At 40.1% G+C, this 24321-nt stretch overlaps 1 pseudogene; it reads left to right on the top strand.

The window, feature by feature from the left end:
- Positions 1 to 23127: 23127 nt before the first annotated feature.
- On the top strand, positions 23128 to 23824 carry LOC129458275 (nucleoredoxin-like; annotated as a pseudogene).
- Positions 23825 to 24321: the final 497 nt, after the last annotated feature.

Here is a 24321-nt window from a genome sequence, read left to right as displayed (position 1 = left end):
TTTTCCCTGGGTCTTCATTTCTGAAAGCTGTCGTGTCATGGAAAACTTATAGTAAGCTTATATTAAATAAATTTGTCACACTTTTATCTTGTTAATCTATATTTTGTTGTAAGAGTCTCAGCCATGAACCTAATGGTGGGTAAGTAAAGAAGATATTATTTTCACCCTTACAGCTGATAGCAACTCAGAGTCATCGTCTTTTCTGCATTACTGCCCTCAACTAAAGGGAATGTGCTTGGCCCAGGGGGCTACATTCCCCAGACTTTGGCCAATCTTTGGCTGACATGGGGATGCAAAAGTCTAGCTCCTCTAACTCAAAGTATGACCAGCTTTGTGGTACAACTTGTGCTCCAGAACTCCTAGGGGGTCAGACTGAAGCAAGTCACCACCTGACACTAGGTGTTTAGCTTTTCTCCCCTTCCATTTCTTTTTCCCTTACCCTCCTTCTCTTGAGACTACTCCCCTAATAAATCACATAAACAGAATGTCTGTCTTAGGCTTTGCTTCCAGGAGCTCTATCCAAGACAACAGTTGAATCCAATCCCAAAGTATCAGCTGAATTCAAATGAACCTTTAGTCTTGATGTTCTCATTTTCAGATAATGGAAAATCTTTATTCATTCAAATATTCAAGTGGGAAAACATGAGTCATTCTGGATTTTCACAACTCATATCCAGTTACCAAATTCTGTTCGTTTCCTCTCAAAAATATACTTCAAATATATCCACACATTTCCATACTGTGCTCTGAGTTCAAGCCTCCATAATCTCTCATCTCTGAAATAGACTTTGTGCCTCCAGAAATGTTCTCTGTACTACAATCATAGTAGCATTTCAGATTTTGGTGAATGCTTATTAAAATCCTTCAGTGACTCACTATTGCCTATAGCAGTGGTTCTCAGTGGAGTTTATTCAAAACTTCATGAAGTGAGATATCATAGTCAAAGCAGATATGAAAATCCAGGTGTCTTCTAGTAAGCAGGTATCTTAGAGACATTTGCAACAGTGTAAAATAATGACACTCCTTCCTAAACTTTCCTTGTTTTGAAAGACATATAGTTATTTTTCCTATAAGTATTTTATCTAAGTTTGTATATAATGGGCTTATTATTTTTAAAAAATAAGTTAATAAATTTTTTTAAATGTATATTTCTCAGGTTTAAGTTATAATATGATAAAATAACTAGCTGTGACTCATATAAACAAAAGCTCTTTAGGGTTCTTAATACTTAAGTTTGTAAAGAGATTTTGAGATGGAAATGTTTGTGAACCACTGGTTTACACAATTAAGTCAAAAATACCTAGAATGTCAACCAAGATTAGCCAGGACTTTGATCCCACCTTTCTCTTCATCCTCCTCTCTTGCCACTTTCTGTCTTTACCTATATTTTGGTGTAATAGATTCTTTGGTAGCTGCAAACCCTGTGCTCCACACCCCTTAAACCTGAGCATTCATTCTCCCAGCTGCTTGGAGTGCTGGCTTTTGGTAGATCTCAGATGAATTCCTTTCTGGGAATCCCTCAGTCATAGCATGCAGTCTCAACCAGGGTTTACCCTCCCTGGCTGAGGACAGCCTGGATTCCCTTACTTGTCAAGGCAAGAATACAAAGGCCTGGACCATTTGCATCAATTTGGGATGTTGACTCTGCAGGACCATTCCAGCTCCAGAGAGTCCCTCAAGCTTGGTCAAGGCCTCTGCTGCAACTGTGTCTCACTTTTTCCTCATTCAATCCTGAATCCTCGCTCTCTCACAGGCGATTTTCCCAGAGCTCCACTCGATAAATCTCTGCCTCATAGGTGAACCCCTGCCTCATTCTGTTACACAGGGAATCATCCCTTAAACTTCTGGTGACTCTGAACTGTTTATAAATCCCTGGACATCTCATTCTCTTTCATTCTGCCTCATATTGTTTCCTTTACCTGACTACATCCTTCAATCTATGTATCTAGATAACGTCTACATAATCTAGATCTCAATACTTATCTCAAATACTGTCTCTTCCAGAGGGTCTTTCAGGAGGGCTGCATGCTCCTAATTTGTGCCTCTGCAGTAATTTGTTCCTCACTCTGTCAAAGACATATCGTATTACATTGAAGTAATCTGTCTCCTCAACTAGCCTGGATGTCATAATGCCCAGGGCTTATGTCTGATTAATTGTATGTCATTTATATGGCCTTCCTTGGAGAAGACACTCAGTAATCCTATATTAATCTCTTTTTTTGAGGCTTAAAAAGTGGAGTACAGCTTCTGCATTTCTATACAACATTAAGGTCAGTAAAGAAGCCTTGTGTGGCCTTTCAGTTGCTGTTGGTTATGAAAATATTCTGCATTTAGAAGGCATTTAGCCTGCTCTGTGCCAGAAAATAAAGTTTCTCTGAATCATGAGTCAGGGTTCTTGAGACCTATAAGAAACTACTGAGGCAGATTTATTGAGCATTGGGGCCAAACTTGGGAATACGATGAGAACATACGTGTGAGAAACCAGCTGAGGAAGAAGGATTTGCATCTTGTGGGAATATGGTTATCTTACAGCAGCAAAATTTAATGAAAGTGTTTCAAGAATCTCAGAAACCTTCCTGTAAAGGATCCCTAAATGATCAGGAAGTGCTCCTGGGAGACCTCAGAAATTTCCATATGATGGCATGTGTTGGCCAACGATATGTGTTCATGGCCAATATCTTAACTATGTCTTTTTGAGAGCCCCTAAGCCACATCCAAACAGCTAAGCCACTCCGGAATTCCAAAGTTTTAAGGCAGGTTTTGTTACACAGCAATAGATAACTAACACATGTATCCAGTAAAATAAGTGAAATCTATATTTCTATCATGTGCTTTACATTAAGATTCAACCAAAAATATGGATTGTCTAATATAACGTCACATCTTTTGTGAAGTGTTTCAAAATAAATTATCTTATTCACATTGTGGGTATATAATTAAGCTGATTTTTACATAGTAGAAAGCTAGGTCTTAAAGAGGTAAGGTGACTTAACCATGGTTTCACATCTAGAAAGTGAAGAAGTCAGAACTCACACCCAGTTCTCTCTGACCAGAAATCCCATTTTCTTCTTGCTATAGTTTCAAAGGACAGAGGAAAGCAGAAGAGCCATAGAAGAAGGAAGGCTCTAGGTGTTCAGTTACTGCTACATCTTTACCATCCTGCAAGGTACACTCATTATGTTAAACCTTGATTGAAAATATGACATCACTGCATAGTCTATATTTATGTTTGATCTAATTTTTCCAGAATTCCTTTTTTTTCTCCCCCGAGATGGAGTCTTCTTCTGTCATCCAGACTGGAGTGCAGTGGTGCAATCTCAGCTCACTATAACCTCTGCCTCCTGGATTCAATTGATTCTCTTACCTCAGCCTCCCCAGTAACTTGGATTACAGGTGCATGCCACCATGCCCGGCTAATTTTTGTATTTTTTGTAGAGATAGGATTTCACCATGTTGGCCAGGCTGGTCTCGAACTTCTGGCCTCAAGTGATCCTCCCACCTTGGCCTACCAAAGTGCCAGAATTACAGGGGTGAGCCACCACACTGGCCCCCTCTCTGACATTTTACATGCTGTTCTCACTCCCTGGAATGCTTTCTCTCATCCTCAACCAGCTGAACTCTGCTCAAGTTTTATTATCTCCAAAACATTTGCCATATCCTTCCTTTTATACAATTAGCCTCTCCACTCCTATGTACATGGATGTATTCAGTTATGTCTTTTTATTCCTATATTATTTGTAGTATTATGTGGGGTTTTCTGCATTTAATGCCAATGCCCTTGGTCTATGGCAAGTGCTTTCATAACAAGGCTTATATTGTCTTCTGTTTTATTTTATTTTCCTCTTCTTCTTTTCCAATTTAATATTATATATGAAACATTGGGAGAGATTCACCAAAGTAGAAGAGAAGGTCTCTGCTCCCTGATGTTCACAAATGTTTTCATAAAAGAAAAAGTCATCTGACAAATCTGCCAGGTGCTGAGAGTGCACAGCTGTCTCATATAGTTCCGGCTTGTGAGATCTCTCCTGCTCAAGCACACACAGCTTCTTTACTCCTTTGCTGGAGGGTCCAGTCATGGGCCAATCGGGAGCAGGAAGAGCAGGGAGAGAGAGGAAGGAGCATTCTTTCTTTATGCAGTGTGTCACCTATAGCAGGACCAGCTGGGGGAGTGGAGAAAATTTAGATTTTAAGAATCTTTGAAGTTTTGAGTATTATAAGGGACTATTACTAGACACAATGAATTACTGAATTGAAATTGCAGTTTTATCTTTCTCTTATTTTTTAAGAATAACCAGGAAATTATGAGGCTGTTCAAGTTTGTATCCTATGGGAAGGGAAGGAATATCCCCACTAAGCAGGTTGAACAATATTGTGGAAAAGAGAAGAAAACCAGCTTTTATGATTGAGTCCTCATGAATCCTGCTTGTATAGCATGATGCGATTTTTCCACTTGCAGTAGAATTTATCTTGATCATGTAGGTTAAAGAAATGCACCAATTCTTTCCATTCGCTCCTTCCTTGTTTCTTTTGTGACTAGCAAAGTCTATTTTTGAGATATCTGACTTAAAGTTAGTTTTTGACAATTGAACCATTTCCAACTATAAACTCAATTTATACAAAGTTGGAATGAACTTCTGAAATAATGAAACTTGAGCTAAGCATTATTTACCAAGAAGTAACACAACCATTTTTTTTTGTTTTAAAACCTAGTGAGAACTTTTGAACAGACACCAAATCTGTATTTTTGAAAACCACTGAACCAGAATGAAACTAGAGCATCAGAATATTTTCTGAAATAAACTTGAACCAAATTGATATTTTATTTGGTCCAAATCCCTGGTTATGATAAAGTATGATCACGTAACAGAACAAAGTTAAACAGCCCACCCAGAGCTTAAATATGTGGCCTTTCACTCATTAGTACCATATTTTAAAAACTAAAACAACTGAAACTTAAATTAATCACTATAATATACATGAGTAGAGGGCTTAATGATCATTTCTCTCAAAAGGAAAGTCTGAATTTATAAAGATTAAATGACTTACCCAAGATCACGTAGAATATCAAAGAAGAATTGGGATGTTTCAAACACTGTTTTCCCTTGGGTTTAGCATAAGAAGATGCAGGTTCAAAACTGTAACCTAATTCATATACACTGATTAACTTGGGGAGTACTTCAAATTATTGGCATTGATATTTGCCAGTAGTAGAAGCTGTCAAAAAGAGAATTGCCATTCTCGTTAACAAAGCTGGTTCTTTTTCCTCTAAGTACAACTCAAAATGCACATTAACAATTCCCCGTTGTGTTGATTGGTATTATCTCTGCCCGAAATTTAAATGTTTCCACACTGGACTGACCTATGTATATCAGAATGTCGCTATTCTCACTGCCTTGTGACTCACTGAACTGCAACCATGACCAAGTTTAACTAGAAAAGGTCTTAGGTAAGGGTTCCAGCCCAGAGACATCTCTTGGGGGGCTTCTGTGTGGACATGAGTTACATTTGCCACCACTCCTTTAATTTGTTAAAGGAAATAAGGAGTCCTCTACATGACTTGGGCAAGTGACTGTCTGTGTCTATTTCTTACCAACTGCATTTACACACTGGGGATTTATTCTTCTCAGTATTTTTCTGCACATAATATCGAAAAGCAAAGGTTGCTTTTTTAAAGATATGCATCTATGGCTGGGCATGGTGGTGGACCCCTGTAGTTCCAGCTACATGGGAGGGTGAGGCAGGAGAATGGCATGAACCCGGGAGGCGGAGCTTGCAGTGAGCGGAGATTGCACCACTGCACTCTAGCCTGGGGGAGAGAGCAAGACTCCGTCTCAAAAAAAAAAGAAAAAAAAAAAGATATGCATCTACGAAAAACAAGTTGCTCTAATAAACAAAGTGTTTTTTCTTTGGGACACTTCAATGTGTAATATCAAAAGGATAGCTCTGATTACTTTTGCATCAACCTAATAATAAATCGCTTGACACTAAAACTGTTTCCAAGTAGGGGTTAATTATTTTATTTTATTTTATCTCATTTTATTTTATTTATTTTTTGAGATGGAGTCTCGCTCTATTGCCCAGGCCGGAGTGCAGTGGTGCGATTTTGGCTCGCTGCAGCCTGTGCCCCCGGGTTCAAGTGATTCTTCTGCCTCAGTCTCCTGAGTAGCTGGGACTACAGGCATGTGCCACCATGCCCAGCCAATTTTTGTATTTTTACTAGAGGCAGAGTTTTACCATGTTGGCCAAGCTAGTAGAGACGGGGTTTTGCCATGTTGGCCAGGCTGGTTTTAAACTCCCAACCTCAAGGGATGTGCCTGCCTCAGCCTCCCAAAGTGCTGGGATTACAGGCATGAGCCACCGCTCCCGGTGGGTATTTTAAATGGACAAGAGGTAAGCATTGATGCATCATTTTCTCTTTAATAACAGCTCATTTGCCAGTTTTTTCCTGGTAACTGCTGAACAGTTTTGCAGAAGGTGTCTCAAGCAGGCTTTAGTGAGCCTATGGATTATCTGTAGAAAAGCTGCAAAACTCTTTGGTGATGGAAAACAAACACTATCTAAGCTTGAACCTTATTTTATATCAATGCAGTCATTAAAAATTCACTTAACATTTTTATTATACCAATAGATCACAAGTCTAGATAATGGCACAGTAGAATGTATCCCTTTCTCTTCTGGTGCTCAAGTGTGATGTATTGCTAATCCTGTAAGATGTTTCAGGGCATGTTTTATGGGTTTAATCTCCTAGGACAGCATCCTGGTACTTATATCAACTCACATGCAGGCAGTTTTACATATGGTGCAAGTTATTGTCCATCTGAGTGCTGTGCCTTCAGGAGTTCCCAAGCAGGGTCAATTGCATCTGCTTGCTCTCCTTCCTTCTGTCTCCTAACTAGATGTCTACTACTAATAGTTACTTTACCAATAGATGATGAATTTTCTATTGCTCGCCTAGGCAAGTATGCCTCCTATCGATTTGGGAGGCTGCCTGTTTAGTACATTGTGTGCTCATCCTGTTCTGTCTTTGCAGCCCAACCATGGACTCGGGGGCCAATCTGTCATGAAACAGAAGTAAATAAGAAGATCTAGATCAACAGGATGGAAAATTACTTTTCCCTACATCATATTCACTCATTCCACCTACAGATTCTAAGCCAGCCGTTCTTGGGACATAGTTCCTATCTTAACAATAAGCATACAAAAACTAAAGCAAGTTACTGATTAAGGAGGAAATAGGTTTGGATAAAGGGTCATCTTGATTCTGTGCTTTACTTCTATGGCCTAGACTCTTTGCCCGAGTTGCAATGCTCTTTTGCCTGATCTCTATAATATTGCAATGCCCAAACTCCCAGAATGACAGTTACTGCTTTGATCTTCAAAGTTGACCTTGTCCTTCATGATATATTAATCTTAACATGTACCTTATTTAAACTTCCCACCCACCACTTGTTATTCCTGTGTATCTTACCTACATCTGTCTCATCTGTTTCTGACACTTAACACTGTTCTGACTTCTGATTCATGGTTACACCTTCACACTGGAGGGCCTACGTACTAGGTCCAGACATCTACATCCATCATACCTACTGCTTTCTGAGACATGCCATGATTGTGTACCCCTCAAATTCAGTGTTTCAGCCTCCCTTGATCTCCAGACCCCTAAGCTCCTAGTCTCAAATCAACCATAATTTTTAGAGTAGTCAGTGCAAGGAGGGAACCATCAAGTTACAGCAACATATACTAAGTAAATGAGCTATAACTCTCATTGTAATATTTGCCTTTAAAATGAGTAAGCTTGTTAAGATAAATATATTTGTACTTGGTAGAATTTCAGGTACAGTGATAAAAATAATTTTGGTTCTTTATAGGGAATGAATCCAGAGGCAAGGGACTGAGTCATTCTTAAACACCTATGCTTCATTCCTGAGTTTGGATCAGCCCTTTGCTACCAGCACCATCCACTCCCTGCCCTGTACCAAAAAGACAAACATGGGGTCCTATGGAAGCTGTATTTGCAGGGTTCCCAGGCTTTGATTCTTATTAAAATACAAAAAAAATACTCCTCAAAAAAGTGACTACTTAAGTTTATGTCTGCTTTTTGAGACTTGGATAGCGTTTCCGTTTATGTTCTCAAAGACAAGAGAAAAATAAGCAGATTTTACACTTAGGATGGGTGTAAAGACAAGAAGGGGTATAAAGTGGAGAAGATGAGGCAACCAACAATAAGCTTAAACACCCTTGCAACTTTGCAGGGGGTTGGTTTGGGTTGCAGTAATAAATTATCTGGAAACAGTTAACCAAGTGTCATTCTGAATCTATCTAAGTCAATGATTGAGGAAAGATGACTTAGAGGTTCATAAACATTGTGTAGAAAACTACTTTTCTGTCTTGTGATTGAGGAAAGATGACTCAGGGATTCATAAACATTGTGTTGGAAACTACTTTTCTGTCCTTAGTATAGTTATGGCAACGGGAAATAGCTGGCAACCATTGCTTAAAAATTTATAGATAAAATATTTTCCCCCACTTTCTAAAACTATTATGTGTCATTTATAACATTGGACCTAGAGTTAACAATATTGTATAGTGCATTTAAACATTTGTTAAGAAGGAAGATCTCATGTTAAGTGTTCTTATCACAATTTTTAAAAATTGAAAAATTAAAATAAAATAATAAAAAATACTTCTCAAACATACAGTTTGGTGGTATTCATTTTAGCTGCATTTGGACTAATTCTCGAAATTAAATTCGGAGGTGTAAAATTTGGGATTTTTAATTTGGTTATTAGCTTGAGATATTTAATAATTAAAGCACTATGCTTTGCTTTCTAATGGAATTCCCTATTTTGGACAAGTCTTATCAATGTCAATTGCCCATTTATTTACCTTGCTTCTTTGAATAATACCAAACCTGGTTCTAAATGGCTTTTATTTTCTCTTGTTATTTCTTAGATTTCTACTGATTTGTAAGCATCAGGTAGTGTACTTACCCACTTTTGTCAAAAGGATATTGTCTTTCAGCTATACAGGCTTCTCTCTCTCTCTCTTCCATACACACACACACACACACACACACACACACAAATTATAAAATTAATGACAAAATTGCCAACAATCCTTAATTAACAGAGCCTGGTAGTACAACTATGTTAATGACATTATACACTCCCTGTATCAACTAACACAAGACACAAATATTGTTATATGCTTTATGCTATCACATATGGGATAACATTAAGGGTTTTATTATAAAAATAATCATTTAGCTATTTTCCACTTATAGAACCTTTCACATCCCCTTATTTGACCCTCATTATAGCTCAGTGATATACAGAGGGCAAATTGTCCTTCATATGCACAAGCGTGTGCATGAACATGCATGAACACATACACACACACACACATAGAGACACAGAACAGATGGTCACCAACTTACAATGGTTTAACATAGGATTGTTCAACTTTATGATGGTGTAAAAGTGATACACATTCAATAAACACTACACTTTAATTTTTGAATTGTGATATTTTCCCAGGCTAGCTATATGTGGTATAACACCCGCTTGCAAAGCTGGGCAGTGGCAATGAACAGTTCCCGATCAGCCATGTGATCACAAGGGTAAACAACCTAGATTTTACAGTGTACAGTGTTGCCAGTGTTTTTTGGATATTGCGTTTTGTGTTTTCACATCCCATTATGTCTACAAAATGCTCATCTGCATACAGCATTCCACACTTTTTTTATAAAATAGGCCTTATGTTAGATGATTTTGCCCAATTATAGACTACTGTAAGTGTTCTAAGCACGTTTCATATAGGCTAGGCTTAGCTATAATACTGGGTAGGTTAGGTGTATTAAATGTATTTTCAACTTATGGCATCTTCAACTTACCATGAGTTTATGAAGACATAACCCCACTATAAGTCTAGAAGCATCTGCATCTTGTCCAAGTTCATGCAATTAGACAATGGCAGTGCAGAAATTCAAATCCAGTTTTTCTAACTTTCATTCCAATGCTCTTTCCATTCAATAATATATCCATCCAATTTTCACCAACATTATTATTGTAGTTATACCCCAATGGATCTATAAGTATAATATATTTCATTAAAAATATGTGGACAATTTAACAAAACTAATTTTATTTTAAAACATATTTGCTGAATATACTATAAAGATATATTTATAAATGTAAATAATTTCCACTTAATCTATCCTTTGCAACAAAAAACAATGAATTTTCAAGCATTGGGTTTTTAAGAATAGGTCAATTCATATCTATTTTCTGCTTGTATTTCATATACATTTGATACCAAAAAATGAGTTGCAGGCCAATGTAATCATGGAAATATTTTAGAAGAAAGGAAAACTAAAGTGTATTCTTGATTTTCTATGTGACCTTACCCACTGTACTTAACCTTTTTGTTGAAACTTCATCTGCAAAAGATTCTTCATAATTGTACCATCATAATTATACCAGATAATAATCTCATCAGTATGCAGGAATTCTAAGTTCTTCTGGAAATAAGAGAATACTGTGAACTCCAGGACTTTCTATCTCCTAAAGCAGGGTGATGAGATTCTGTCATGACTGTCTAGGAGTGGTAAAAAAAAAAAAAAAAAAAAAAACCCTGACACTATTGCTACTGCCACCATCACCAAGGCAAAGTTCACTCATAGATGACATCATTCTTTCCCCAAAAGCGAGAATTTAGCTTCAGAATATTCTTTTCCACATAAAACTCCAGGTGCCTACCCCAAAGTTGTTGCTCTTTATGCTCAGATCTCAGAGTATGGTGAGAGGACCAGAAGCATTGCCCAAGAGCATGCTGAAAATGTAGAATCTCAGTCCCTGTCCCGATGTCTTGAATCAGAATCTTTATAAAACAAGATCTCCAGGTGGTCCAGATGTGCTTTAATGTTTGAGAAGCACTCTGTATGTGAAATATGTGTTCCATTCTGGACCCTCTGAGATGTGTTAGCAGGAATGCATGGAAGTCTTCTTCTGATCAGGGACTATTTGCATGGACAGAAGTTGGAGATAGCCCCCCAGAGCCCCATGACCTCTGTATTTAATTTTCGTAGAAAAGAAAATAAGAAAAGGGACCATCATGAGTGGCCCCTCTTGGGACTCTTCAATTGTCCTGGTCTTTGTGGCCTGTATGGAGTAACTCTCCAGAGTTACAAAGACAGCAGCTCCCACTTTCTTTGCTGCAGAAGAAAGTACTTGAAGTTGACACAGTTTTGGCTGTCTGTTATGTACAAAAATACTAATGGTTAAAATTATAAACATCTTTTTAAAAATGTAATTCTATTACAAGATAAATTATAATCTAAACTTAGTTCCAAATGGAATTAAACCTGGGGTGTTTCTTTTCAAACCGTCAGTTTGTTTACGCAGTGGCTTCAGCACTGAGCAGAATCACCTTCGAAATGAAAAACAATTCTGGCCTAGAACTGCCGGTTCCTGTGAAGCAACCCTAGGTACCAGGATGCTCCAGGTCCTGATTTGTTTGTGTAATGTAAACTTAAACTTATGCAGTAACGTATAAATAATATATACCCAACATCTTCCATTAATTAAAAAAAAAAGGGAAAATGGGTTAAGAACCTTTGCAGAGCCAGTCCCTCTTCTGACCAACGTGTAAGAATCTCAAATTCCCTCAAAAATTATTTGTCAGGCCTCATGGTGCATTATGAGATATTCTGGAAACTTTTGATTTGAGTGGAAGAGTGTTTTAGATACTAGGGCAACATTTCTTGGCTCTCTTATCATCATAGTCTGGGAAGACTTTACTAATCATGATGGATCTCTCACTACATGATTAGGAGGCAGACAAAATTTAAGTCTCATTTCATTTGAAGTAGCATAGGTGCAAGTGTTAGAGAGAGAAAGAAATATTTTCATGTTTTCTGCTGAAAAGGAAAGAATTCCTTTTGCATTTGAAATCATGCCTTTTTGACATTGCCCATCCTCTTCCACATACATGAATGGGAATTGAGCCTTTGGGAATCAGAGTCCAGATTTTTCCAGAATAATCCTACAGTCATGGTGGCAACATCAACACTTGCTAAGAGTTGTATATAGAATTGAAGAAAGGTTCAGTGTAGGGAGCAAGTATTGAGGGCAACCTGGCCTTACCAGATGTGCTCTGAACCAATGAGAAATGCTGCAGGTCTATAGAGAAGGAAAGTGTGGAATCTGCAGTGTCTTTCCCCATACATTCGTGTTGGGATCATTTATGTTTGTAGTATGACAGAACAAGTATAGATGTTTCAAAATTCTTTCTTTTTGTACCTGTAACAGGGGCATAGGTAAAAGCCAAATAGTCCATCAGCTGGCTGTATTGTAAATTTTAGGACATTTGAGCAGTAATAATGGCTAAATCCCTTCTTTGCACAACTCCTCCTCCCCCCTCACAGAATGTCATGGTGCGGATAGGAAGCATGTGTTAACTGACCTGAAAACTTTTTTTCAGCTTGGGTTGATCTGAAGAATGAGAACTTTGTAACCTCATGTTTCATTAAAAAGGGTTACATTTGAAAAGCAAGTTGATTAAGTCCTAACTTGTTCCACTAACAATGAAGGGAATAAAATGAGATTAACTGCTTCATTTCCAAAATGCTGTGCTGACCAAGAGCTTGCAGATTTTTTTCCTCTAAGCATTTTCTGATTACAAAACAGCAAACATCAATAGCCCACTCTCTCTTTCAATGTTGAAAAGCAAATGACAATAGCACATTGTGTTGGTACTTTATCACAGGTATTTTTTCCAAGAACAAAATTTGTTGAAAAATTATAAAGCAAACCTTCAGTTTGGGGTTTAGATTTATTTGAAGCCGTGATTATTTGAAGCCCTAGAAATAGGAATTGAGGAAAAGATGAAGCCGTAAACATTTTCAAATATTGCCCTAGTTAGTGTAACCTACCACTCTGTAAGCTTCACAATGGCGGAAACCTCATCTTTGTTGTTCGTTGCCTAGTCCTCAGTACCCAGCACAGTGCCTAGCATAATACTGTATGGTCAACAAAGATCTAGTGAATGAATCAATTAACAGTGGCTCAATAAATAAGTAGCTAGGTCCAAGCTAATGGTTTACAGCAGGGATCAACAATCTTTATGTGTAAGGGGCCAAATAATAAATATTTTCTGTTTTGCAGGCCATATGGTCTCTATTGGAACTACTCGACTCTGCCATTGTAGTGAAAGCAGCCATAGACAGTATAAAAATGAATAAGCATGGCTGTGTTCCTGTGTTCCAATAAAACTTTACTTACAAAAACAGGTGTTGGGCTGTATTTGGTGCATGGGCCATAGTTAGCTACCCCCGGTTGATGGTAAAGAGAGGTCAGAAACATACCAATTGATAAGTCTCCATAGGTAATAAACTATCAGATATGAGGAAGTATTTACCTGCAAACACATTTTAACATCGTTTTCTTTCTTTTTTTTAATTTTTTTTTTTAAACAGGGTCTTGCTCTTTCACCCAGGAGGGAGTCCAGTGGCATGATCATGGCTCACTGCAACCTCTGCCTCCCTGGCTCAAGCAATCCTCCTACCTCAGCCTCCCAAGTAGCTAGGACTTCAGGCATGTGCCACCATACCCAGCTCATTTTTGTATTTTTTGTAGAGATGAGGTTTTGCGATGTTGCCCAGGCTGGTCTTGAGTTCCTGAGCTCAAGTGATCCACTGGCCTTGGCCTGCCAAAGGGCTGGGATTACAAGTGTGAGCCACCATGTCTGCCCCTTTTTTAAATTTTAAAGTAAACTTTTTATTGAGGTATACAATCCATGCAGAAGTAGGTTCCAACCAAAAGTGTGATTTGGAAGATTTTTTATCCTGTAACCAGCCCCTAAATCAACAAATATGGTACTAGCATCTTAAAAAACCTTCATACAGGCCGGGTGCAGTGGCTCATGCCTGTAATCCCAGCACTTTGGGAGGCCGTGGTGGGCAGATCACGAGGTCAGGAGCTCGAGAACATCCTGGCCACCATGGTGAAACCCTGTCTCTACTAAAATACAAAAAAATTAGCTGGGCATGGTGGCACATGCCTGTAGTCCCAGCTACTTGGGAAGCTGAGGCAGGAGAATCGCTTGAACCTGGGAGGTGGAGGTTGCAGTGAGCCGAGATCGTGCCACTGCACTCCAGCCTGGCAACAGAGCAAGGCTCCGTCTCGACAACAACAACAAAAACAAACAAACAAAAAAAACTTGTAACTTTTCCTGACATTACCAAATATCCTCCCACAACAAAATTAACCATTATAGTGGTCTTAACTACATAGTCTACTTATGACATGCATCTTTTAAGATGCTAGCCAAGAATCCAGGCAACCCAGAATTTTGCTTTGGAGGTATAACCCTTCCCAACCCTCAGCCCATGTATTTCAGTTGAGAATGACTCCATACCCAGGGCTCCTGGGTAGATCCTGAAGTATACACCAAAGCAATCAATGCACTCTCATTTCCAACTGCCTTGTGTGTCAGAAAGAGCAGGGAGGTAGCTTCTCTCTGATTGAACTGGGAATAATGAGGATGGAGTTCAGAAGTTCCCGGGGGCCACCATGCAATTTCAGGAAACAGCCAACTCCACAATCTCTGAATCTAGCTGTGCTTTGGACTAACTCTCCTTCTGTAGTTTTCAGTTTAAGTAGCTAGTAAGTGCTTCCTAATCCTCTCCTGTATTTATGCTTATACTAGCTTAACTTACAAGCAAAGCTCCTGTAACAGAGGTCAAGGTGAAATCTATTCTTATTGTGGCACGATTTTAAAAAATTGAACATAAATACGATTTTTAAGAATGAGAGTAATTAAAGGAGATGGGAAGAAGAGCTAGGAAATTAAACAAACAAACAAAAAAAGTGAAAAACAAAAAACATGTAGTCAGAGAGGTAGGGAGAAAAACAGCAAACTGCAGTGGCCTGGATGCTGAGGGAGCAAATTCAAGTCTTCTTTGAAGCTGTCAAATGCTGCATAGAAATAAAATATACCACAGGATTCATTTGTGTATTCATTCATAAATATCTATTGAGCACTGATGTGTGCCAGACGCTCTAATGAGTACTTTTATTCAATGAATAAAAGAAACAGAAGTCCCTGCCCTTGGGGGCGTGGGAGCTTATACTTTAGATTGGAAAAACCTTTAGACCTGATCATATGGAATAATCCTGTAGAGAGTTGTTTTGTTAAGCATGGAGGGGCAAAACACACATTTCCAAGAACATCAGGTGTGAATGATGGCCAGGAAGTGGAGTTGGTGCATGCTTGTTGCCAGGGGTTACGACGTAGCTCACAGATTTCCCTGCTACCATTCTTTGTTAGTTTTTTTTTTTTTAATTCATATTAGTTCCCTTTTGAATGACACTGTGAGAGTGTCATTGGCTTTTTTCCCTTGAAAGCATTGAATTCCTGAGGGTTTTTTGTTATTGTTGTTTGTTTGTTTGCTTGAGATGGAGTCTCGCTCTGTCGCCCAGGCTGGAGAGCAGTGGCGTGATCTCGGCTCACTGCAAGCTCAGCCTCCTAGGTTCATGCCATTCTCCTGCCTCAGCCTCCTGAGTAGCTGGGACTACAGGAGCCCACCACCATGCCCAGGTAATTTTTTGTATTTTTAGTAGAGACTGGGTTTCACTGTGTTAGCCAGGATGGACTCAATCTCCTGACCTCATGATCCACCTGCCTCGACCTCCCAAAGTGCTGGGATTACAGGCGTGAGCCACCACACCCGGCCGAATTCCTGAGGGATTTGGACTTAGTATGATATGGGAAGGTCTCAGGTCTCTCCCGTTGTCCTGTATCTAGGGCTCACACCAATCAGCACAGCGTTGGGATTTGGTGCTCCCACGCCACCTCCTGTGAATAGCTCTACAGACATGAAAAATGCTCTTGGGTTTTGGCTTATAAAATAACTCAGATGTGATGAACACAGAGAAGATGACTCTCATAATTCTGTCTCTTGTCAGATTTCCCCAAGACTGGGAAGTCTTTTGATATTTTTGTGAGGGTTGTAGGTGACTGGAAGGTGATAGCATACGTACACATGCTTCTGTTGTTCTTTCCAGGGTGGGAAGAGCCCAGTAGAAATGTCATTGACAGCTCCAAACAAAGTCAATCTTAAGTTGTACTATAATCATCTTTGCAGGCAAGCATTTTATTATCTCCTTGTTCAGGGACTTCTGGTTGCTGTTACTGACAGCCTAAATTTCATAAATGGACTCGTAAGCGGTTAGTAAGAACTAGGTGAATAGATCTGTCATTCACTCTGTGGCTCAGTGACCAAGAAGGGTAACATATCCATACCCCAGTCCATGAGAACACTTGAGATAAGAAAAGGAGGCTACAGGAAAGTTTCTATCATATTTTGTGGGTAGTGACTGTGTTATTCAACTGTGTCACTGAATGCACAGTTACTATATATAATGGACATGGATTGCCAATTTCAGCAGACTGCAATAAAACACACTAAAACTCAGCTAAACCTGACTTACTCATTGGTGATTCAAAAGTTACTAAAAGATTTGAAGTTACTGAATCAGAAGTTATTGAAGGATCAGAAGTTACTGAAAGATAAAGTGTCTTCATTGTAAACTCAATTGATCTTGTCCTCTATGGACAAATATAAATGGTTGTTCTCTATATGAAGGAATGTTAGATAAGCCAGCCAGTATTTTCTACAGATCTTGAAATTTATATATCCAGCGATATAATGAATACAATAGTATGTCAGAATGCCAGTGAACTCCTGGACCCACTTGGTCTTTAATGACTCACATAAAGCTAATTTGAAAGAAAGAAATGTAGATACATTTATTTAGTCAGCCAGAAATTTCAAACATATCTACTTAATAATTAGTCTGTTATTTTGCTGAGAACAAAACATTAAATTTCCAATAAATATTCATTAGGAAGGAATATATACCTTAATTAAGACTGACTGAAAACAAACCAAAAAACCAAACCAAACCAAACAAAACAAAATTGGAATGTTAGGTGATTGTTCATCTTGGCTTGTCCTGTTCTCTTATTGTAGAATATACAGATTTTGCATATACAGATTGCGGTCCCATTTTTTCTCTTGATTTTATTTTGAAATAGAAGGTATTAAAATATCCTCAAATTACAACTAATATATAGGATTTGGGATCTGGGCTTGAACCCAAACTCTGTTACCTTAATCTGTCTGGATGCCTAGGAAGTAGCCTATCATAAGTTCGTTTGCATAAGGAACCTAAGCGTTCCCTGAGGAAGACTTATCCAGAGAAAAGGTGCCTCAAAAGTAGCTCAAAGGGAGACTGAGTCTACAGCAAGCAATGAGTACAATGTCTGTTATTTTGTTTGTCACCCAAAAAGCCCCATAGAGTCATAGGCAGAAATGAATGTTAAGTGGAATGAAAATAACTCTTTATGAATTATTGGCAATGCCACACAGCCCTTTTGTACAGTGTAAAAAGGGAAAGGGAGATGCACTACATTTTAGGGCTTATAACAGCTAGGTTTTGACATTTCCTGAGTTCTAGAGACTGCAGTAGTACTCAATATTCACCAAGTCAGACCCACAGCAGCAATGTCATTGAGAATATTGCACTAAGGCACTGTCACAACAAGGTGGCTTTGGACCCATACAGCAAGGTGGCAGCAAAGATAGTGAACAATGTTGGATTCCAAAGGAAAGGTTAGTAGCCTATGCCACGTGGGGGCTCTCAGAAATAATCATCTTGGGGCACTTGGCAGGGCCTTTGAGTCTCAAAAGAGAGGACGAGGGTGAGCCAAAGAAATCTTATTTTGTTGGCAGTGTAATTTAATTTTATATACCTCAGAGCTCCCACAGCTTTATCCAAATTACACTCCATAACATGCATCTGTAAAGCCAAAAGATCAGAGAAAGGGGCAACATGATTTCTTAAGTGCTCCATTTTCTAAGAAAATACAAGGCTATATCTCTCCTTAATGATTTGTAATTAAAATCATTCAGGTAATTATGTTTAATGAATACTATCTCTCTTCATCTTAAAGCATCCTGAATGAGTCAGAAAGAAAAGATTCTTGCTGAATATAAATACACACATGCCTATGTGTGTGTACACCTCTCTCTACCCACCTTTTCCTGTTTCTCCCTCCTCCACAAGGAACAGGACATGCCATTATTGGCAGCTGATGGGGCAGAGCCCCCCAAGTGAATAGTCAGGGGTGCAGTTAAGGGAGCTTTTCTCTGGTAGATTAGATAACTACCAATTCTACGTTCATGAGTGGCTTTCCCCCATATAACTGTTAGACAAGATTATTCACCTGTTAGCGTCTACATTCTGTGCTTTGAAAATCATTGTCAGAATTCATGATGCAGCACTTTATATGTGGAATCAGCTTTGCTTGGGCTCCTCTGAATATACCCTTAAGCCCCTGCATTTTTCAGATTGCCTCCCTTTCTTCATCACTATTTTAGGAGAATGCAAAGACCCATCAGCCATAATACACTCATTTTCCCTATAAAAACACATAGAAAAAGAATACAGAAGATATACAAAACATACTCTGGGCCCCTGAATCCCACTGAATGACTTCATGAAGCTTCTTGGGGATTAGTTTTGGTCTCACATTGATCTTCCCTGGTGCTACAGCTCTAAGCCAATGCCTCTGGCCAATGGTTCTGCAAAATCCTTTTTAAGTGTGTGCATACTCCAGTTCCCACCATAGGGAAAGCCCTTCTAAAGGGACCTGAACTGTTTCTTTCCAAAACTTTGAGTCCCAGATGTTTTCACAGGCCAAGGGCTGTTCTCGGAATTCAAAGGAGAGCTGGTGCTTTTACAGAGCTGAGTAGTGGCAGTGGGCCAGCTCGACTCATGTGGTGAAGTTCACTGCATTGTGATTTATAAAATGTCCCTAATAAAACTAAAAAAATAAAAATAAAAATCTGTTCCTTATTTACCCTACCCAGTAAAAAAAAAAGCACCATAATGCATTTCTAAGAATACTTAATTTTATGTGTGTGATTATAATTATTTAAACACTTGCTAGCATTTTTCCAGAAGCCCTTTCTTCCTCAGAAGAGCCAAAACGTTATTTTCTCCACCCTGATTGTCACAAACAAAACATAATGGATATTTTCTGCTATTAGAAGCCTGAAGAGCATTTAACTACGTGGCATATCTTGAAAGGAAAATTGGAAAGCTATATTTTTTAAATTCATACTTTCCAAGTAAAGATGAAAGTGGATCAAATTTAAACTAATATTAGAATGGAGAGTTGGGAAGGAAGGACAAAGGAAATTCCAGTTTGTCTTCTTCCCAGCTTTTGTATATAAAGCTCTGTACATGTTTTTAAAAGAATATGCATAAATACATTTGTAGAACACTGTACATGTATGTTAGTAACTATTTTTATATCATTAGGATAAACTAGCTTTCTTTGGGCCTCCAATTACTGTACCATAAACCTGATTCAAGCAGAGAATTTGGGTCAAGGCAGAGACAAAGCAGAGAAGAGAATACTACAGATGTCCCTTTGGTATTTTCTGTGAACAATTCAATTCTCTAGAGAGCCCTGGCTGTAAAAGAGAATGCCCAACAGCTGAGTAGTTAAATGCTAACTTATTGTCAGGCTAAGATAAACCAGAATTTTGGAAACCTTTAGGAAAAAGAGATTGTAAAAAGCAGAGAACTCTAGTAGTCTTTATTAAACCAATTCAATATAAGTTCTTGGTATTTAATTATAAGAATAGTATCTTTAATGATACACAGAGTACTTGATACTTTGGGGAAGGTGTGGAGCAATTTGGAAACAGACAAAAAGTCTAATTAATGGTGATATCTGGGAGGATAACAGGAAGCCATTTGCAGCTATTGTAAAAGTTCTTATAAGATACATCTAGGGGACTGCTTCTCAAAAGGGGCAATTTTGCTTATATGGGACACTTGGTAATGTCCAGAGACATTTTTGGTTGTCTCAATGTATAGGTATAACTGGCATCTTCTGAGTCGAGACTTTGGATACTTCTAGACTTCATATAACAGACAGGACAACCCTTCACAAGAGAAAAACTATCTGGCCCAAAATGACAATAATGCCACAGTCGAGAAACCCTGGCCCAAGAGTACAAATCTCAAGGTTTTTCTTTTGCAAGGTACGAGGTTAAAACCATGTTAAGCTATCCTTTCCTCAATTAACCTAGAATGCTTACTAACTGGCATGGTTTGGCTCTGTTTCCCCACCCAAATTTCATGTGGAATTTTAAACCCCACATGTCAAGAGAGGGACCTGGTAGGAGATGATTGGCTCATGGGGGCAGTTTCCTTTATGCTGTTCTCATGATAGTGAGGGAATTCTCACAAGATCTGATGGTTTTAAAAGTGGTAGTTTCCCTCGTGTGTTCTCTCTCTCCTGCCACCTTGTGAAGAAGGTGCCTACTTCCCCTTCTCCTTCTGCCATGATTGTAAGTTTGATGAAACCTCCCTAGCCATATGGAACTGTGAGCCAATTAAACATTTTTTGTTTATAAATTTCCTAGTCTCAGGTAGTATCATTATAGCAGTGTGAAATGGACTAATACAGAGAATTGGTACCAGAAGTTGGGTACTGCTATAAAGATAACCTAAAAATGTGGATGTGAGTTTCGAACTGGGTAACAGACAGTGGTTGAAACACTTTGGAGGGCTCAGAAGAAGACAGGTAGATGTGGAAAAGTTTGGAACTTCCTAGAGACTTGTGGAATGGTTTTGACCAAAATGCTGATAGTGATATGGACAATGAATTCCAGGCTGAGGTGGTCTCAGATGGAGGTAAGGAACTTATTGGGAGCTGGGGTAAAGGCCACTCATGCTATGCTTTAGCAAAGAGACTGGTGGCATTTTGCCCCTGCCCTAGGGCTCTGTGGAACCTCGAATTTGAGAGAGATGATTTAGAGCATCTGGTGGAAGAGCTTTCTAAGCAGCAAAGCATTCAAGAGGTAACCTGGCTTATTCTGAAAGCATTCAGTTATATGCATTCACAAAGACATGGTTTGAAATTGGAATTTATGTTTAAAAGGGAAGTAGACCATAAAGGTTTGGAAAATTTGCAGGCTGATTATGTGGTAGAAAAGAAAAACCCATTTTCTGAGGAGGAATTCAAGCTGGCTACAGAAATATAAGTAATAAGGAGCTGACTATTAAAAGCCAAGACGATGGGGAAATGTCTGTGGAGCATGTCAAACACCTTCATGGCAGCCCCTCCCATCACACGTGTAGAGGCCTAGGAGAGAAAAATGGCTTCATGGGTCAGGCCCAGGGCCCCACTGCTCTGTGCAACTTTGGGACTTGGTGTCCTGTGTCCCAGCCACTCCAGCTCCAGCCATGGCTAAAATAAACCAAGATGCAACTTGGGCTGTGGCTTCAGGGGATGCAAGCCCCAAACCTTGGCAGCTTCCACTGGGTGTTGGGCCTGTGGGTGCACAGAAGATAATAGTTGAGCTTTGGAAGCCTCCGCCTAGATTTCAGAGGATGTATGGAAACACCTAGATGTCCAGGCAGATGTCTGCTGAAGGGGCGGAACCCTCACGGAGAACCTCTACTAGGGCAATGCAGAGGGGGAAATGTGGGGTTGGAGCTCCCACACAGAGTTGCCACTGGGGTGCTGCCTAGTGGATCTCTGAGAAGAAGGCCGCCATCCTTCAGACCCCAGAATGGTAGATCCACCAACAGCTTGCACTGTGCACATGGAAAAGTCATAGGCACTCAACACCAGCTCTTGAAAGCAGCTGCAGGAGCTGTACCTTGCAGAGCTACAATAGCAGAGCTGCCCAAGGCTTTGCGAGCCCACCCCTTGCATCAGTGTGCCCTGGGTGTGAGGCATGAAGTCCAAGGAGATGGTTTTGGAGCTTTAAGATTTCATGAATGCCCTGCCAAGTTTCAGGCTTGCGTAGGGCTTGTAACCCCTCTGTTATGGCCAATTTATCTCATTTAGAATGGGAATATTTTCCCAATGCCTGTACCCCCATTGTATCTTGGAAGTAACTAACTTGTCTTTGATTTTACAGGCTCATAGGCAGAAGGAACTTGCCTTGTCTCAAATGAAACTCTGGACTTGAACTTTTGGGTTAATTCTGGAATGAGTTAAGTCTTTGGAGGACTGTTGGGAAGGCATGATTGTGTTTTGAAATGTGAAAACAATGTGAGTCTTGGGAGGGGCCAGGGGTTGAATGATATGGTTTGGCTCTGTGTCCCCACCCAAATCTCGTGTGGAATTTTAATTCCCACATGTCAAGGGAGGGGCCTGGTAGGAGATGATTGGATCACGGGGTTGGTTTCCCCCATGCTGTTCTCATGATAGTGATGGGGTTCTCATGAGACATGATGGTTTTAAAAATGGCAGTTTCCCTTTCACATTCTGTCTCCTGCCACCTTGTGAAGAATGTGCCTGCTTCCCCTTTGCCTTCCACCATGATTGTAAGTTTGCTGAGACCTCCTCAGCCATGCAGAACTGTGAGTCAACTAAACCTCTTTTGTTTATAAATTACCCAGTCTCGGGTAGTATCTTTATAGCAGTGTGAAAGTGGACTAATATACTACCAAGACAAATAAGTGATGCTCACTCATTTGTGCATGCTGCTTCTTAGGTAATTAGATAAAAAATCAGCTACAGCTCTCCATGACAGGGAGTTGAACCTGGCATCAGAGTGCCCACCAGCACCCTTGTTGTGATTAAGAATTAGCAGTGTCCAGGCCAGGTGGACAGAGGAAGCGGGGTCACCGCTGCCTGCCTACCCATCTGCTTGTGCGTTGGGGTTGTGGTGGGCCAAGAGGGTGGGCTTCTTGGAGGAGCAGCTTGGTTAGAAGCTGGTGATGAGCAGCAGCAAGGATGACCAGTGGCAGTGGTAGGACTTCCTGTGGAACATGCCTTGGCTTGTGCTGCGCTACAAGGAGAAGCACAGAAACTTTGGAAGAAATACCAAATTTCCAATATTCCATTGCTAATATTCATAGATGCCACCACTGCAAAGGTTGTGTGCAAGAATGTGCTGCTGGTTATCTGAGATGACCTAGAAGTTATGGAATTCCCTTGGGGACCTAAACTTTTCAGGTTTATGAAATGACTCACAGTTCCTGGAGAGCAGCATCCGGGAAAGGTCTTACATAGGACCCTATTTCTCTGCACATGGGTGTTCATCTTGCCAAAGCCTCACCCAGATCCTGGTGGAATCTTATTAGAAGATCAAGGAAGCAGGCTAGAACTCTGAGATTATCTTAGTCAGTGAAGACAGATCAGAGAGTCCTTCAAACAGTACTTCAGTGATAGGTTCTGGCTCACTATCCCCTACACTGAAAAGGCCTGGATGTCGCACCCCAACTGGCTGTATAGAATCCAAGGCATTCCCCATGCTCTTTGTGCTAGACCCACAGGGCGAGGTGATCATGTGGCGGGGTGAGTGGAAGTGCTCAACAACAAGGACTGCTGGGAGTTCCCATGGCACTCAAGCCCATGCTGAAGCTCTCTGACTCCAACACTGTGCAGCTCAACTGGCCCCTGCCTACTCCTTTTTGTACACTCTGAAGATGACAGAGAGTCCCCAGAAACCAAGCAGCTGATTCAGCCAATAGCTGAGAAAATCATTGCCAAGTGCAAAGCCAAAGAGAAGGAGCATCACTTCCATTTTTTGTACCTGGGGAGGATGATATGATTGACTTCCTGCAAGATTACACCAACCCTCCTGAGGCTGCCCCTTTGCTCACTATCCTGGACATGTCGGCACTGATGGAGTATGTGACGGACGTGGGAAGAGATCACCCCTGCCATTGTGGAGGCCTTTGTGAATAACTTCCTGGCAGAAAAGCTCAATACAGAGCCCATCTAATGGAGCTCTGGCCTTCTGAGATGTTATTGAGAATTCAGTCTTCTCCTCCCCTTTCTTTCCTCCACCCTTGGACTTATCCAGTGTGTCCTGAATCACACAACCCAAGTGTCCAACCTCTCTGTGTTGCCTTGCTTCTGCATTCACTAGCTAGCACCCTGGGGTATGTGCCCTGTCAGCAGCAGCAGAATCCACCATGTTTAGAGACTCTGCTTGGGATCACGAGATGGCACAGCCTAGCCGGAACAAGGACTGCATCACTTTCGCAAAGTCACTAGCTTTTGGTGAAAGATCTGCCAGGGCGTTCTTCTGCAGAGTGAGTGTGAAGGGCCAATGGATCAGGGCTCTTGCTCTGACTCTGGTATCAGCACGCACATACAGAGACCCTGACAGCCAGAGGAGCTGCCTCGTGACAGCTACCTAGAGGTGAAGCAGAGAAAGAGTCTTGATAGACCTCAGCTTAAAGCTGTTGGTGAGAAAGTCCTTTTCTAAGTGACATA

Source organism: Symphalangus syndactylus, chromosome 19 (genome assembly GCF_028878055.3).
Source record: "Symphalangus syndactylus isolate Jambi chromosome 19, NHGRI_mSymSyn1-v2.1_pri, whole genome shotgun sequence".
NCBI classification, from domain to species: Eukaryota; Metazoa; Chordata; class Mammalia; order Primates; family Hylobatidae; genus Symphalangus; species Symphalangus syndactylus.
The sequence above is the reverse complement of the archived record's forward strand: the minus strand, read 5'-3'. Positions and strand labels throughout refer to the sequence as shown.